Below are 14,152 nucleotides of genomic sequence, written 5' to 3'. Positions count from 1 at the left end.
AGTGGAGCAGACTTCTAAAACTTCTGATTTTGTGCTCTGTTGATCTACCACTTGCAGGGAGCCAGCCACTACCCCCACAGTCTCTCTTCCCATATATTGCCTTGGATTCACTTCTCCACATGTCCTACCTTCCAGAAAGTCGCTGATTTTCTGTTCCTAGAATTGCTGCTCTTCTCTTCAATCTCCTATTGAGTTTGTAGTTGTTCAGAATGGTTTGACAACTATCCAGCTGAACTCCTGGAACCTGGTGATATTTAAGTCTTCTACTCCTCTGCTGTCTTGCTCAGATGTCTGATGTTTTTTTTTTTTTAAACAACTGATAATCAATTTATTAAGAAGGTCCATATAAGTGTCTGCAGTGGTTACTTCAACCTCAACTCCTGGCTCAATACTGATGGAAGTCATCTGCTTAACAATCTCAGAAGGACTGTGCAAACCAATGAGTCACTAGTGGATCCTCATCTGAAAATGATCCCAAGTCTTAGAACCTTCACCACAAGGAGCTTTTCTTGTAGTGATTCTCACAGTCTTGGCAGGCATCCAAAGTGGTCCTTTCACTATGAGATTCTTTTCCCTTGTGCCTCTGATCAAGTCAGCACATATGTTTTCCAACGATTTTCTAATGCGGCTGGTGAGAGAAATTCTAATTCAGTGATTACCACCTCTGGTTCCACAGGTGTCTTCCCAGTGTCTTTAAAAATCATGGATGAGGCATGGCTTTCTGACTGACTTGCTCCTTGGTGAGAGCAGAGTGGTAAGAGCAGTGAACAGCCGTGAGTCAGGAGCAGGAGCTGCAACTGTGTCTTCCTCAAAGAGAAACTAATTTGATTCTTGGTATGTAAATTTGAGGTCTGCTAACTTGGCTAGAAGAGCTCAGCTTTCCTAGTACACAAACTGATTTGACTATGTCTGTGCTACCTACTATATATGTGGCATTGATAATTAACCATTTAATATTAGTTTCTTTGTTTTTTTGAATTTAAATTTTTTTTTTTTTAAGAGCAAGAGTGTGTGAGTGCAGGAGGGGTCGAGGGGGAGGGAGAGATAGAATCTCAAGGAGGTTCCATACCCAGCATTGAGCCCAATCTGGGGCTCAATCTCACAACACCCTGAGATCATGACCTGAGCCAAAGACAAGAATTGGATTCTTAACTGATTGAGCCCACAGCACCCTAAGATTACTTTCTTATATATTAATAATAATATTAAGAATAAATGAGATTAAATATGCATATTGAGGGCTTAGCACAATGACTAAAACAGTCAGTAATCAAACAATGTGTTTATCATTACTGAGTGAAAAGACTTGGATATCCCCCCTAAGTAGTGTGTTACTTTGGACAACTTATGTACCTTCCTCAACTTAACATAGGGTTATGTCCCAATAAACCCACATAAGTTGAAAATGTAAGTTATCATGAATACCATAAGAAAATGCATTTAGGGGCGCCTGGGTGGCTCAGTGGGTTAAGCCGCTGCCTTTGGCTCAGGTCATGATCTCAGGGTCCTGGGATCGAGTCCCGCATCGGGCTCTCTGCTCAGCAGGGAGCCTGCTTCCCTCTCTCTCTCTCTCTGCCTGCCTCTCCGACTACTTGTGATTTCTCTCTGTCGAATAAATAAATAAAAATCTTAAAAAAAAAACACCCTTATTAAAAAAAAAAGAAGAAAATGCATTTAATACTCTTAACAAACTGAACATCATAGCTTAGCCTGGCTTACCTTAAATGTGCTCAGAACACTTAATGTTAGCCTACAGTTGGGCTAAATCATCTAACACAAAACCTCTTTTAAAATAAAGCATTTAAAGTCTTATGTAAGTTATTAAATGCTGTACTGAAAGTGCAAAACAGAATGGTTGTTTGGGTACAACATGGTTATAATATAGTATAATAAATATCTATCCGTTGTTCACCCTCCTGATCACAGGCTCACTGGGAGCCCTGGCTCACCCTGTTGCTCAGCACCAGGAGAGAGTACCATACTGCATATTAGCACTGGCTGGGAAGAGATCAACATTCAATATTTAAAGTACAATTTCTACCAAAGACTGTCATTTTCACAGCATTGTCGAATTGAAAAATTGTAAGTCAAAACAATCATAAGTTAGGGACCATCTGTAATTCCTTTATGCCAATATTTACATTTATGTTTTATTTATCTTTATTACTTTGTGATATTTTTATCTCTTAATCTTTAAACAATTTCATATGGTAAGTATTGCCCATTGCTAAAGGGAGAAACTCAGATGGATTGTTGCCGTGCCCCAGATCATGGAGTTTGTCCATAGCGGATGTGGATTTGAACACAAGTTCTCTGATGCTAGATCCTGATTCTTTTGTCTTTTTGTAACAGTGATCCTTAAATGAAGGGGTTAAACATATAATCTGTATGGTCCCTTCTGTCACTAACATGTTGGCATCAAATGTTCTACTCTAAGGGATTGGGTGCCCAGGGTGAAAATTAGGTCTGAAGTGGTCAAAACAACTACAACAAATGAAGAAGTACAATACTTGGCAAATGGCAAAAAATTCAGGCTGAGAGAGGACAGTTGTTGGGTTGGTGAGACCCCTTGTGAGGTGCCCAGTTACCTTCAAATATGGAATTAAAGCCCAAACTGCAGCCACCTATTTGAATCTGCCTTCCCAACCCCCACTGCCACCACTCCCCAACAGAATAGACATTCAAAGGGAGAGAGCTGGGAAGGGACTGAGTCAACAGGTGAGACCAAAGTAGATTCAGATCCACTTTCTGAACAGTGGTTTTGAGAGGTATGACATCTCACTTGTCCCACGGTGCCTCCCTCTGTGGGCACAGCCACCGGAAAGCTGGGAATGGAATGAACACAGTCTGTCAAGTTGGAATGTCTAACCTTGAATTTTGGGACTGTGGGTCTGTGCAAGTGTAACAGGATGTGGAATGGGGCTTTTCTTGATCTCTCAGATCCTTTTGCATCCAAGTTTTATTTTCCAGCAGTCATGGAGAGTATCAAAAAGTTGTGAGTAATCCCAGAATTTACAGAAAGAGCAGGAGCTGTGAAAATGCTGGCTAAAAACAGGGATGTCCAAGGTCAATGACCAAAGATGGAAAGTACAGCATATTCCCCAAAGAGTGTCAGCAGTTAGGGCCAGTTTCTTGCCTGCTGGGTTCACAACCAGGGGACAGTGTAGAATTAGCAGTACCACTAGCCATCTGCCTTCCTCACATCTCCCATCTTAAAGTCAAAAAGAGGATGAGGGAGATGGAGGGCATGTCCTTTTACAACATTCAGTAAGAGTGGCTTATTTTCCCTTCTTGGGAGGCAATGATCTCTCCTCTGCAAAGACAAGGGATGGTATGTCCCAAAGAGTCACTCATATTTGGTGGGGGTATCCTCCAAGCAGAGAGTCTGGCATTTTGTTATCCACAGAATGGTTAACAAGCTGTAGAAACTGCAGGCAGAACTTGAATGTCTTCAGAGTTGTACAAAGAGAGAACTCTTAGAATTCGCTTATATTATATGGTGATTATGAAGTTTTGCCCAAACTGGGACACTTTTGAGGGTGGAAGGAGGCACTCTATAATTTCTGGACAACAGGTATATAAACTTCCCAAGTCAACCAGAATGTCTAATTATTCTATAATCACAGAAAGCTTGATATATACATATTAATTAGTTTTAATCTACTAACTCTGTGGGTGTTTGGTTAATATTTAAGTTCCCCTAATTGGGCGTGCACAATTTGAAAGTGGTTAGTTAACATCTGAATGATCAAGGAATCAGAAATCCTCTCTCAAGGCACGCTGGCTTGAGTTATCTTTGTTAATTAGCAGATGAATATTAGAAACTTTTCATTAGTGAAATTAGTGGTGCTCAAGATGTGTGACTAGACTGGCAATATTGTACAGCCATTTTCCCCTTGTATGAACAGGCTATAAGTACTCAGGAAATTCGGAAGCTGATGCTATTTGGAACAACCCCCTACATGTAGGATTCCCAGGAAATCAGGAGACGGTGTTCAGTTTCCTAAAGGAAGGTTTTGTTACCTGACTTTGACCAGTTGGCTAACTGAACATCATTGTATCTGCTTCAAGAGAACCTTTCATGCATGGTTGGATGGAAAGCTAGGATTTTATTAAGCTTACGGTATAGGTGGGTAAGACTGTTTAATAGCTTTCCACATACTTGCCAGTATGGGTAGCAAATTTATCATAGTGTGGCATGTGGTACCAAAGTTGAGGGGAAGGACACAGTCCTTACCTATATCTAACTGCAGGAACCATAGATATCTTCCAAGAAGATCCAAATTGGCTAAGACCAATGTGTACCACTTGTCATTTTTAGCCTCTCCCCCACTGTGGAAGAGTGGTAGTGCTTGACATTAATCCTTGGAGATTTGAGATATGAACCTAGAGACTAGTGCCTACTGAGATCTGGAGATTTCTGATATAGGGAGGCCAAGGGAGTAAGTATCCTTCTACAAATAACCAGAAGACATACTGTAGTGTGTCTAAGAAGGGGAGGGGCTGTGGTAGCCCAGAACGTCCACTTTCTCAAAGTCCTTGGAGGCAGTGGAAGAGGACTTCAATGAAGGAACCTTGAGATTACAAGAAAAGCAGGAGCTCTAGGCTGTGGGCTAGAGAAGGGATTAATCCATTATGGAGAGGGCCAGAGTGAAGTTTTACATTAGTCCAAGAAAAAACACACACAGTCTTTATGCAGCAACCACCACATCAGCTAAGGCCTACAGCACCACCCAGCAGAACAAGAGCAAGGTTGGGAACCTCTCCCTAAACTGACAGGTAGTCTTCCATGACCTCAGCCTCCTCAACCTTCCTCCCTGTCCCACACCATGGGTTCTGGGACCTAGAAGAGGGAGGGGAAATATATGTTCAGAGCCTATTTCCCCTCTACTCCACGCTCTCAGAAACAGAGAAATGGGTTTTGTAGGCCAACCAGTGGTTTCATGCTGTATCAAGAGAAGAAAATTGATCAAATTCAAATTATTCAATTACATTATTTCTTTAAATTTGTTCTAGAAAAAGTCTTCCCTCATTCTTCCTGTATGTATGGTTTTAATTAGTAGCTTCAACGAGACTGCTACTATCCATTAAGGGAAATCTATGGGAGTGTGTGTGTGCATCTGTGTTTGGCATGGTTTTAATATACACCAGATTTTGTAGTGGTGCAACTACTGTACAAATCAAAAGAAGTAGGGGCTTCTGATGGCCTACTGATATCAGCCTGCATTTATTGCAATCACTTCTAGTGATTCCATCATATGTGCCAGCATCTTACTCTCATGCGTCCTTGTGTAGTCAAGGCTGAGTGGTTGTACATTCAGATAACTATTATATTATTGTTTCTTTTAAAATTATGGTTGTCAGGTTTAGCTAATACAAACATAGGCAGACCAGTCAAATTTCAGATAAACAATGGATTATTTTTTTGTGTGTCAGTGTGTCCTAAATATTGCTCCTCTCCTTATCTGGCAACCCTATTTATAGGACTTTTAGGGAACGTTCTTGAATTGCTTAAAATGTGTATATATAGGAAATTCCCAGTAATTTTATTTCTGGAGATATTATCCAATAGTTATCACAAGAAGGGGCTTGATAGGATTTAAAACCATTGGTTTCGTGCAAAACATGTAACAAGGGAGGAACTACCCATCATCTACAAGCATGTTCCTTGGACAGAGCGTCTTACACTTACCACTCCTATTCCTACTCATTCAAATCATTAAATAAGCATTATCTCAATTAAAAAAAAATCTTCCTTGGGAAGAATTGTGCTGCTAAGAGACAGGTTTTCTTTATTGGTTACATCTAAATCCAGGTTAAATCAAAGTACGTGTTCTATGTATGGAGAGGAAGGTATATACAGCATTGATGACCTAAAACACCTCAAATGCCATAAAATTTCTAGTGTTGTTATTAATAAACAAATTTTCTCTCCTCAAACCTAATAGTCATTCGTATTGCTTCCCAGACACTAAGATATTTTTAAAAAATATCTTTTAAAATAGAAGTCTAATTGTGTAATCTTAACTCCTGCAACTTTAATATTTGATTAAAATATTACTACCAAAATGGATAAAATAATATTTTAAGATAGTATGCCTTACTGAGAACAATCAAAGATTGAATTATGGATTTTTGATTAGATTCTGGGAAAATATGAAGACTATAAGCATCAGAATGCCTCCAGCCAAGGTTTATAAGGTCAGGATGAATCATCAAGTAATTTACAAAGGACAGAGATATTTTATGGTTCAGAAAGCTGCAGAAGAATAAATAAGTAAGAATTAAATAATAATCCTTAGGAGAAGGACAGGTTTATCTGGTTTATTCTGATGTGTCTGAAGTTGCTGGAGCCAGGAATGTCTTCCAGCCCTGCATCAGAACACATCATTCCCCTGCTTAAAACTCCTCAGGGACTTAGCATTGAACTCAGTATCAAGTTCAGAATTTTCTACAAGCTCCTGCATGACCTGTTTCCTGTTTGTTTCTCTAGCCTCATCTCACACATCTACTCTAGCTCTACTGGACTCGGTTCACTCAAGTCTTTTTCCTTAGCCTTCTGTCATAAGGTGTTTCAACATAGTGTTCCCTCCCTCGGAAATCTCCTTACCTCTCACCCTTTGCCTGGCTAACTGTTGCTTAGGTCTCAATTTAAATGCGTTTTCCCAGGGAAGCTTCCCACTTTCCCTAGACTAACTTTAAGATCCTCATTATAATCTTCATAACACCTTATTTAATCCATTTGAGGTTATTTAATTTAATGAATGTAATTATTTTTATGAATTGGCTTAGATCAGTGTGCAGCACCTGTCCTGTTCAGTTTCATCTCTACTATGGAGAGGAGGGAGATGCTTGATGTTAGTCTCTTGAGATTTGTTGGAATCCCAGATCCTTAAATATATCCGTCTACTCTACTAGACTATTAGGTCTGGGATTTTAGCTGTCTTCTTTACCATCATCTTTTTTTTTTTAAGATTTTATTTTATTTTTTAAAATAGATTTTACTTATTTATTTGACAGAGGGAGAGAGATCACACGTAGACAGAGAGGCAGGCAGAGAGAGAGGAGGGAGAAAGCAGGTTCCCTGCTGACCAGGGAGCTGGATGCAGGGTTCCATCTCAGGACCCTGAGATCATGACGTGAGCCAAAAGCAGAGGCTCCACCCACTGAGCCGCCCAGGGACCCCATTAAGATTTTATTTTTCAGGTAATCTCTACACCCAAGGTGGGGCTTGAATTTACAACCCCGAGATCGAGTCGCATGCTCTACCAATTTAGCCAGACAGGTGTCCCCCATCATCTATTGACTGACAAGAAAAGTGCTTAATATATGAGTTCTAACTAATATAGTAGTATTGTTAACAGTGTCATCTTTGTGATTTAAAATTTAAAGAAATATATTTGTATATAGTTTAGAAATGTAGGGTTCATATTTCTTTAGTATGCTTGGCATTACACCAAGATATATATTTTAAAAGATTGATTCATTTACTTAATAAATATTAATTCAGTTCTTAACATGTGTAGGGCACAATGCCAGGTGCTGGGGAGATAAAAAACAAATCTTTTCAGGTGCTGGGGAGATAAAAAACAAAGCAGGAGATAAAAAACAAAAACATGATTCCTGATGTAAAGGAATTTTGACAGAAAGCAAACAGAGATGTATGCATTTCATTATTTAATTGTAATGCTGCTGAACATTATGAGGTAAAGATTATGATGGTAAAAGAGACTGTGACCAGGGGCTGCTCTAGAACAAATGTGTCCCCCCAGATTTATATATTGAAACTTAAGGATGCCCAGTGTGAAGGTATTTGGAGGCAGGGCCTTTACACTTCCCTCATAAAGAGACCCCAGCCTTGCTCCTTCCACCATGTGAAGTTACAAGGAAGTGGGCTCTCACCAGATACCAAGTCTGTTGGCTCCTCAGTCTTAGACTTCCCAGCATTCAGAACTATGAGGAATAAATTTCTGCTGTTTACAAACCATCTAGAGTACTCGCTGGTATTTTTGTTATAGCAGTCCATACAGCCCAAGATGGTGGTCTTACTCAAGCTGAGAGCTTGGACAGGCTCCTGTGAAGAAGTGTCATTTTAACTGTGATTTGCAGCAGTGGGCTGGGAGTCGTTGGGTGAAGTACCTTAGAGAAGAAGGAAGGGGGATATGAGGAGGTTTTCAGAAGAGAAATAGGATGGCCTTGCTGGAGGTAGACCCAGGTGTCAGCTGGTTTACAAGCTCTCCGGGTCATTCTGATGTAGTGCAGGGGTATGAACCACTGGCCTGGAGCCTTTCTACTCAAAATGTGGTCCTCGTCCGTGGCATCAGCGCCACCAGGAACTCTTGGGTCCTTTCCTCAGACTCATTCAGAATCTGCAAAACTGAAATCCCCAGATGATTCATTTGTATATTACAGTTGGACAAGCACCGGCTAGAGGAACTAAAAGAAAAGTGCGCTGAAGACAGGGCACAGAGAATAAGGGGAAGGGTGACTGTATGAGGCTGGCGGAGTAAGAAGAGCTCAGCTCATGTAGGGCTAAGAACAGTATCTCCGAGGAGGGCTGATGCTCCTTACTGAGTGTGAAGAGGCAGCTCAATGGAGTCAGAAACAAAATAGTAGTCTTTCCTTCTTTCCATCCTTGCTCCCTCCCATCATCTATTTATTTATTTTTTTTAGATCCAAAATGATAGGAAAATAGTATCCACCATATTTTGATAATTCCATAGAGGGAGAATGCAACTGGTTTTGGTAAGCTGGAGCCAAAGAAGTTGAGTGTTCTACAATGTGCATCAAAACCCCATACAACAAAGAGTTGCACATGTTCTCCATGGCCCTTGTTTTTTTATTACAATGGTGGATACATACCATTATACATTTGTCCAAACTCACAGCATTTACAACACCAAGTGTGAACCCTAGTGTAAACTATGAACTTTGGGTGATTTTGATGTGTCAGTGTAGGTTGATCAATTATAGCAAATGTCCCACTGTGGTGTGGAATGCTGATAAAGAAGGAGGCTGTACATTTGTGGGGGTAGAGAGTATATGGAAAATTTCTATACCTTCCTCTCAATTTTGCTGTGAACCTAAAACTGCTCTAAAAATCCATTAAAAAATAAGAAAATATAGGATTTAATATGACAGCACTCCTTCCTCAGTCCTGTCCATGCTTCAAATATTCCCATGTCATGTATAAGTACATGTGCTATTTGGATGTAAGTATCCCCAAGACAGAGATAGCAGAGGCACCCTCCCATGTTGACTGGCTTTTAGGGAAAAAAAATGCAGTTTGATATGTGCTGTGTGCTCAGTGAAGTGAATCTAAAACTGAAATTCTTGGTTTTTACTTAACCAGCCACCACACAATTGGATAACCACAATGGTGTGAATACAGGGTTAGCAAACCCTTTCTCCTTCTGAGTAAGAACTTCTCCTTTTGTTAGCTTCCCAGGACTTCCCTTAGAGTTTTGATAAAGGTAGTATGTCAAATAGGTTGTTAGAAAACATTGCTTATTGACAAAAATGACTGAGTAAAAGGCTATGACTTGACCGGGGGAGCTCTATGTTCCTAAAGGAGACATTATAGCTTTTGGCTAAGTGGTGATCTTAGAGCTGAGTATGTCCCTGTGGGAACCCGAGATCTGTGGCTACAGATTGCTACAAGAGACATTGACTGTCAGGACAGATTCTGAAACGAGATAATGCGGAGAATTTCACAATCTTGATTCTGAGCTGTCACATAGGGAGGTCAGAGGCCACCCTTTGCACTGCCGCAAGAACGGTTCAAGGACTCTGGCAGAAAAAGAATGCTTAGTTCCCTTCTCTGGCAAGCTGTGGTTCCTACCCTACATCCTTCTGAATGGACCTGAAGCGAAGTGTAATAGTTCGGGAATATGAACATTTAGTAGAGCCTTAAGAAGACCCCCTGGTAAGCACTACAATGGCCTCGAAAGATTCCTGCAAAAAACCTTGCTGATTAGAAGTAATGCTGATAATACAAATGCAGGCAGATGAAAAGGAAATGTCTGTGTCAATACATCTTTGACTCCTCATCCCTGCTCTTCATCAGCTGCATTGCAAGGTAAAACACTGACAGTCTAATCAGGAAGCAGTCAGCAAAAAAGATTAGAATTACCCAGAAGACTCTTTGAAATATGAATTTATTATCTACTACCACTAATGATGTATATTTTCAGAGACATGGTTATATACTGGGTTACATTTTGCTTTAAGCTATTCTGAGAGGTAAACAGTATATATTATGCCATGAAATTGTGGCATGATGAAGCCTTCATGGTCAGCAAATATTTAAGAACTAAACTTCTGGAATCTTATTAAAATTTTTTTTAACAAAAAAAAAAAGAAAAAAATTTTTAATGAATGATGAAAGACCTTTGATGATATTAATAAATATAATGTATTTTTTGTTTATTTAAAATTTTTTGCCTTTGCATATTTTCTTTCTTTTTTTTTTTTTGTATCAAGATATTCATTTATTTTGGCATTTGTCATGTGTTCATAAAAGACATATATTTCTCTCATCGTTGGTCTTCCTTTTCCACTTGGCAATTATTATTTTCTTTTGCCTGAATAATGTAAGACACTGCAAAATTAGCCCTCATTTCAATGTACACATTTACTTATTAGGGTAAAGCCAATATTTTTTTTTTTTTATAAACATATATTTTTATCCCCAGGGGTACAGGTCTGTGGATCACCAGGTTTACACACTTCACAGCACTCACCAAAGCACATACCCTCCCCAATGTCCATAATCCCACCCCCTTCTCCCAAACCCCCTCCCCCCAGCAACCCTCAGTTTGTTTTGTGAGATTAAGAGTCACTTATGGTTTGTCTCCCTCCCAATCCCATCTTGTTTCATTTATTCTTCTTCTACCCACTTAAGCCTCCATGTTGCATCACCACTTCCTCATATCAGGGAGATCATATGATAGTTGTCTTTCTCTGCTTGACTTATTTCGCTAAGCATGATACGCTCTAGTTCCATCCATGTTGTTGCAAATGGCAAGATTTCATTTCTTTTGATGGCTGCATAGTATTCCATTGTGTATATATACCACATCTTCTTGATCCATTCATCTGTTGATGGACATCTAGGTTCTTTCCATAGTTTGGCTATTGTGGACATTGCCTTTGCATATTTTCTAAGCATATAACACATTATACAGTAAAACTGGCTAACATTTCATAAGCAGATATCTATTTATATCTATCTATTACAGACACATGCTGAATTTTCCCCCCCACTGTGCACCTGAATAAAAATATTTGGAGATGACTACAGTGAAGTAATGTTTCTCTCCTCTGGCTGCTACTGGAATCCTTTTTTTCAGACTTCTAGAATGTTTGGGGTCCTTGCTAGACATGCAGTGGTAGAATTTCTGGGAGTGAAATTCAAAGATTAATAGTTTGGAATGTGGCACAGGTAATTCTGATGGAGAGCCAGGGCTGAGAATCACAGTCTAGAGAGAAGGGAAGAGTTTCTCAAAATGTGCTTAGTTCCAGACCACCCATAGCAGGTTTCCCAGGGGGAAGGTACTCACTGGGTGAGGAGTATGCTGAAACTCTATTTCGCCCTTGCTCATTATTAAACTCTTAAATACCTAGAATGTAGACATAATTCCCATTTTATACAAGAGAATACTGAGGATCAGAGAGGATAAGGGACACCCTGGATAAAGGTCACATGAGTGCAGTGGGGGGACAGGGAGTCTGAACACTCAGCAACTCTGCAGATGAGTGGTAACACACCAGAGTTTGAGAAGCACTAGAGCAGAACAGAGAAGCTGTCCTCCCCATTGGTCACCTTCATATTAAGAAATTCCAAAGCAGTTGCCAGGAGCTATTGTGCCAGAGAAAAATTACCTTTCTGCCCTTAAACATGCGCAGCAATTATAGGAGTTCATCAGTATGAAATATATTCACATTAGAGGGTCTCTGGGTTAGCATTTATATTATTTTGATAATTCCTTTATTACAATGTAGTAGTCATTCACTGGAAAAGCAAGAACAATAGTTGTCTTCTGTGATTTCACATTATTCACACAAGCAGAATAAATATAAGTAAAGTGCAATTTAAATAATTGGAGTATAATCAAGGTTGACAGAAGTTAATTAAGTAGGACATATGCAGAAAGGCTCTTAATTAGTCTTTAAAAAATTGTCACTTATCTTGTGACTTCCACTCTTAAGAAAGGATCCTGAAGAAATGGCAAAGCATGTGTGTATCGAAGAAGGCCACGACTCAGACCATCTGGGCAAAAAGGCAGTTGTTAAAAACAGAGGAGAATGGTTAAGGCAGAATGACTCCGACCCTGTGTTCAAGAATTGTTGTCTAACTAAATGGTGGAGAGAATTAATATAATAATTTCCCCTGCTGGGATTAGGTAAATTCATGCCATCATGTTGGGAAATGATCAGTTTAAAGGGAAATAAGTGAGGCAGGTGGTTTCTGACAATACAACCCAAGAGCTGTGTGCACACCACGAAATGTGTGCTGTGCTCATATAGAGAGTATATGATGTATAGTGCTGTGCTCATATAGAGATGTATTTGTTTATGCATACCTACATTCAGGTTGTGATGCAAGTGTAAGCATTTTTTGCCTTTTTCAATGAGTAAGGATACCAGCTTGTGGCCTTTGGATGTCAAAAACAGTAGGCGAGTTTTGTTTGACCTCACAATATTGGCAATACAGTGTTTCCACAGTTTTGACATCCTTACCAACATTGAAATGTGAAGAAATTCCACATGAAATTCCAGATTCCTGTTTCACAACCATCATGGGAAGATATGCAACATTTGGTCTTTATTCCTACGTGGCACTCATACTGTCTCTTTTACTCAGATTATTTTACTCTTCACCTACATTTAATCTGTGATACTTATCCTGGAGGGATAAGACAAAGAGGTTAGATGTGGAAGGGATGCATTTATCATGTCCTTATTTTATGCTTGGTACTATGCTAAGACTTTTGTTCTCTCTATTTTATTTAAAACCATCAAGGCACATTTCCTAAATGAAAATACTGAGATTCTCATTAACTGACGATAAGTAATGGGGCACCTGGATGGCTTAGTTAGTTGGGTGTCTGACTCTTGCTTTTGGCTGGGGTCAGGGTCTATGAATATCAGAAGGGAAAAAAATCAACAAACACTTATTAGCAACTGATATATGAAAGACAATGAACTAGGTTACATGTCTTAGATGTGGCCACAGGTTATACTGGAGTAGAGGCATTAAGAGAAACATGCAAATAACCACACTACTAAATACAGTGTCTGGGATGTACCATGAGCATGGTAGAAAGAAAGTGCTGTAGAAGAGGAGAGAAGGAGGAGATCTTTTAGGATGTGTGGCATGAATTCTAGGGTAAATTGTGTGGTTATTGGCTATCACCAATAATATTTTATCTTGCTTTCTTTCTATGTTTTCAAGTCACTGATGTGATATGTGTGTGTGTGTAGATATAGATTAAGGTATATTTGTTCATACATATTATGTACACGGAATGAGCCAGGAAAGTAATCTAGAACTCTTATGTCAGAATCACACAAGTCAGAATCTAGATCCTTGCTTTTAATAGCGGTCAAATGCTGGCACAATAAACACTGAGGGGCGATGTAGAGTAGTGGTTAAGGGCTCAGACTTTGGGCCACACTATCTGGGTTTAAATTCCAGCTATGCTGTTTATTAGCCATACAACTTTGGGCAACTTACTTAATCTCTCTGTACCTCAATTTGCTTGTCTGTAAATAGGGATACGTAGGGTGTACCTGCCTTCCATGGTGAGTGTGAAAATTAGCATGAGTTAATATGCATAAATTACTTAAAGCCTTCCTCATAAGTACTGCTTTCGAGTTAGCTATTGTTATTATTATTATTATTATTACTATAATGTAATACACTGATCTTTCCAATACTAAAAATCATGTTTCATGATATCCATTTTTCAGTGTCTTCTATTTAATATAAATAATCATCTATTCCAAAACTACTGGTCTTAAGTCATCATACCCTTCCCTCTAACTTCTGAGTTTGATGTAGGCCAGCTTGTCTCATAGTTAGCACTAGTAGGAAGACTCTGAGAAAGTGGAAGAAGAGGGAAAACAGTAGAATTTAAGTAGTACTAGT

At 39.3% G+C, this 14,152-nt stretch overlaps 1 pseudogene; it reads right to left on the bottom strand.

Moving 5' to 3' along the window:
- Positions 1-204: 204 nt before the first annotated feature.
- LOC123388004 lies at positions 205-704 on the bottom strand (annotated as a pseudogene).
- Between the last annotated feature and the right edge of the window lie 13,448 nt (positions 705-14,152).

The sequence above is a fragment of the Mustela putorius genome, unplaced genomic scaffold, assembly GCF_011764305.1.
Source record: "Mustela putorius furo isolate JIRA1106 unplaced genomic scaffold, ASM1176430v1.1 tig00003869_pilon_pilon_pilon, whole genome shotgun sequence".
Classification (NCBI taxonomy): Eukaryota; Metazoa; Chordata; class Mammalia; order Carnivora; family Mustelidae; genus Mustela; species Mustela putorius.
The sequence above is the reverse complement of the archived record's forward strand: the minus strand, read 5'-3'. Positions and strand labels throughout refer to the sequence as shown.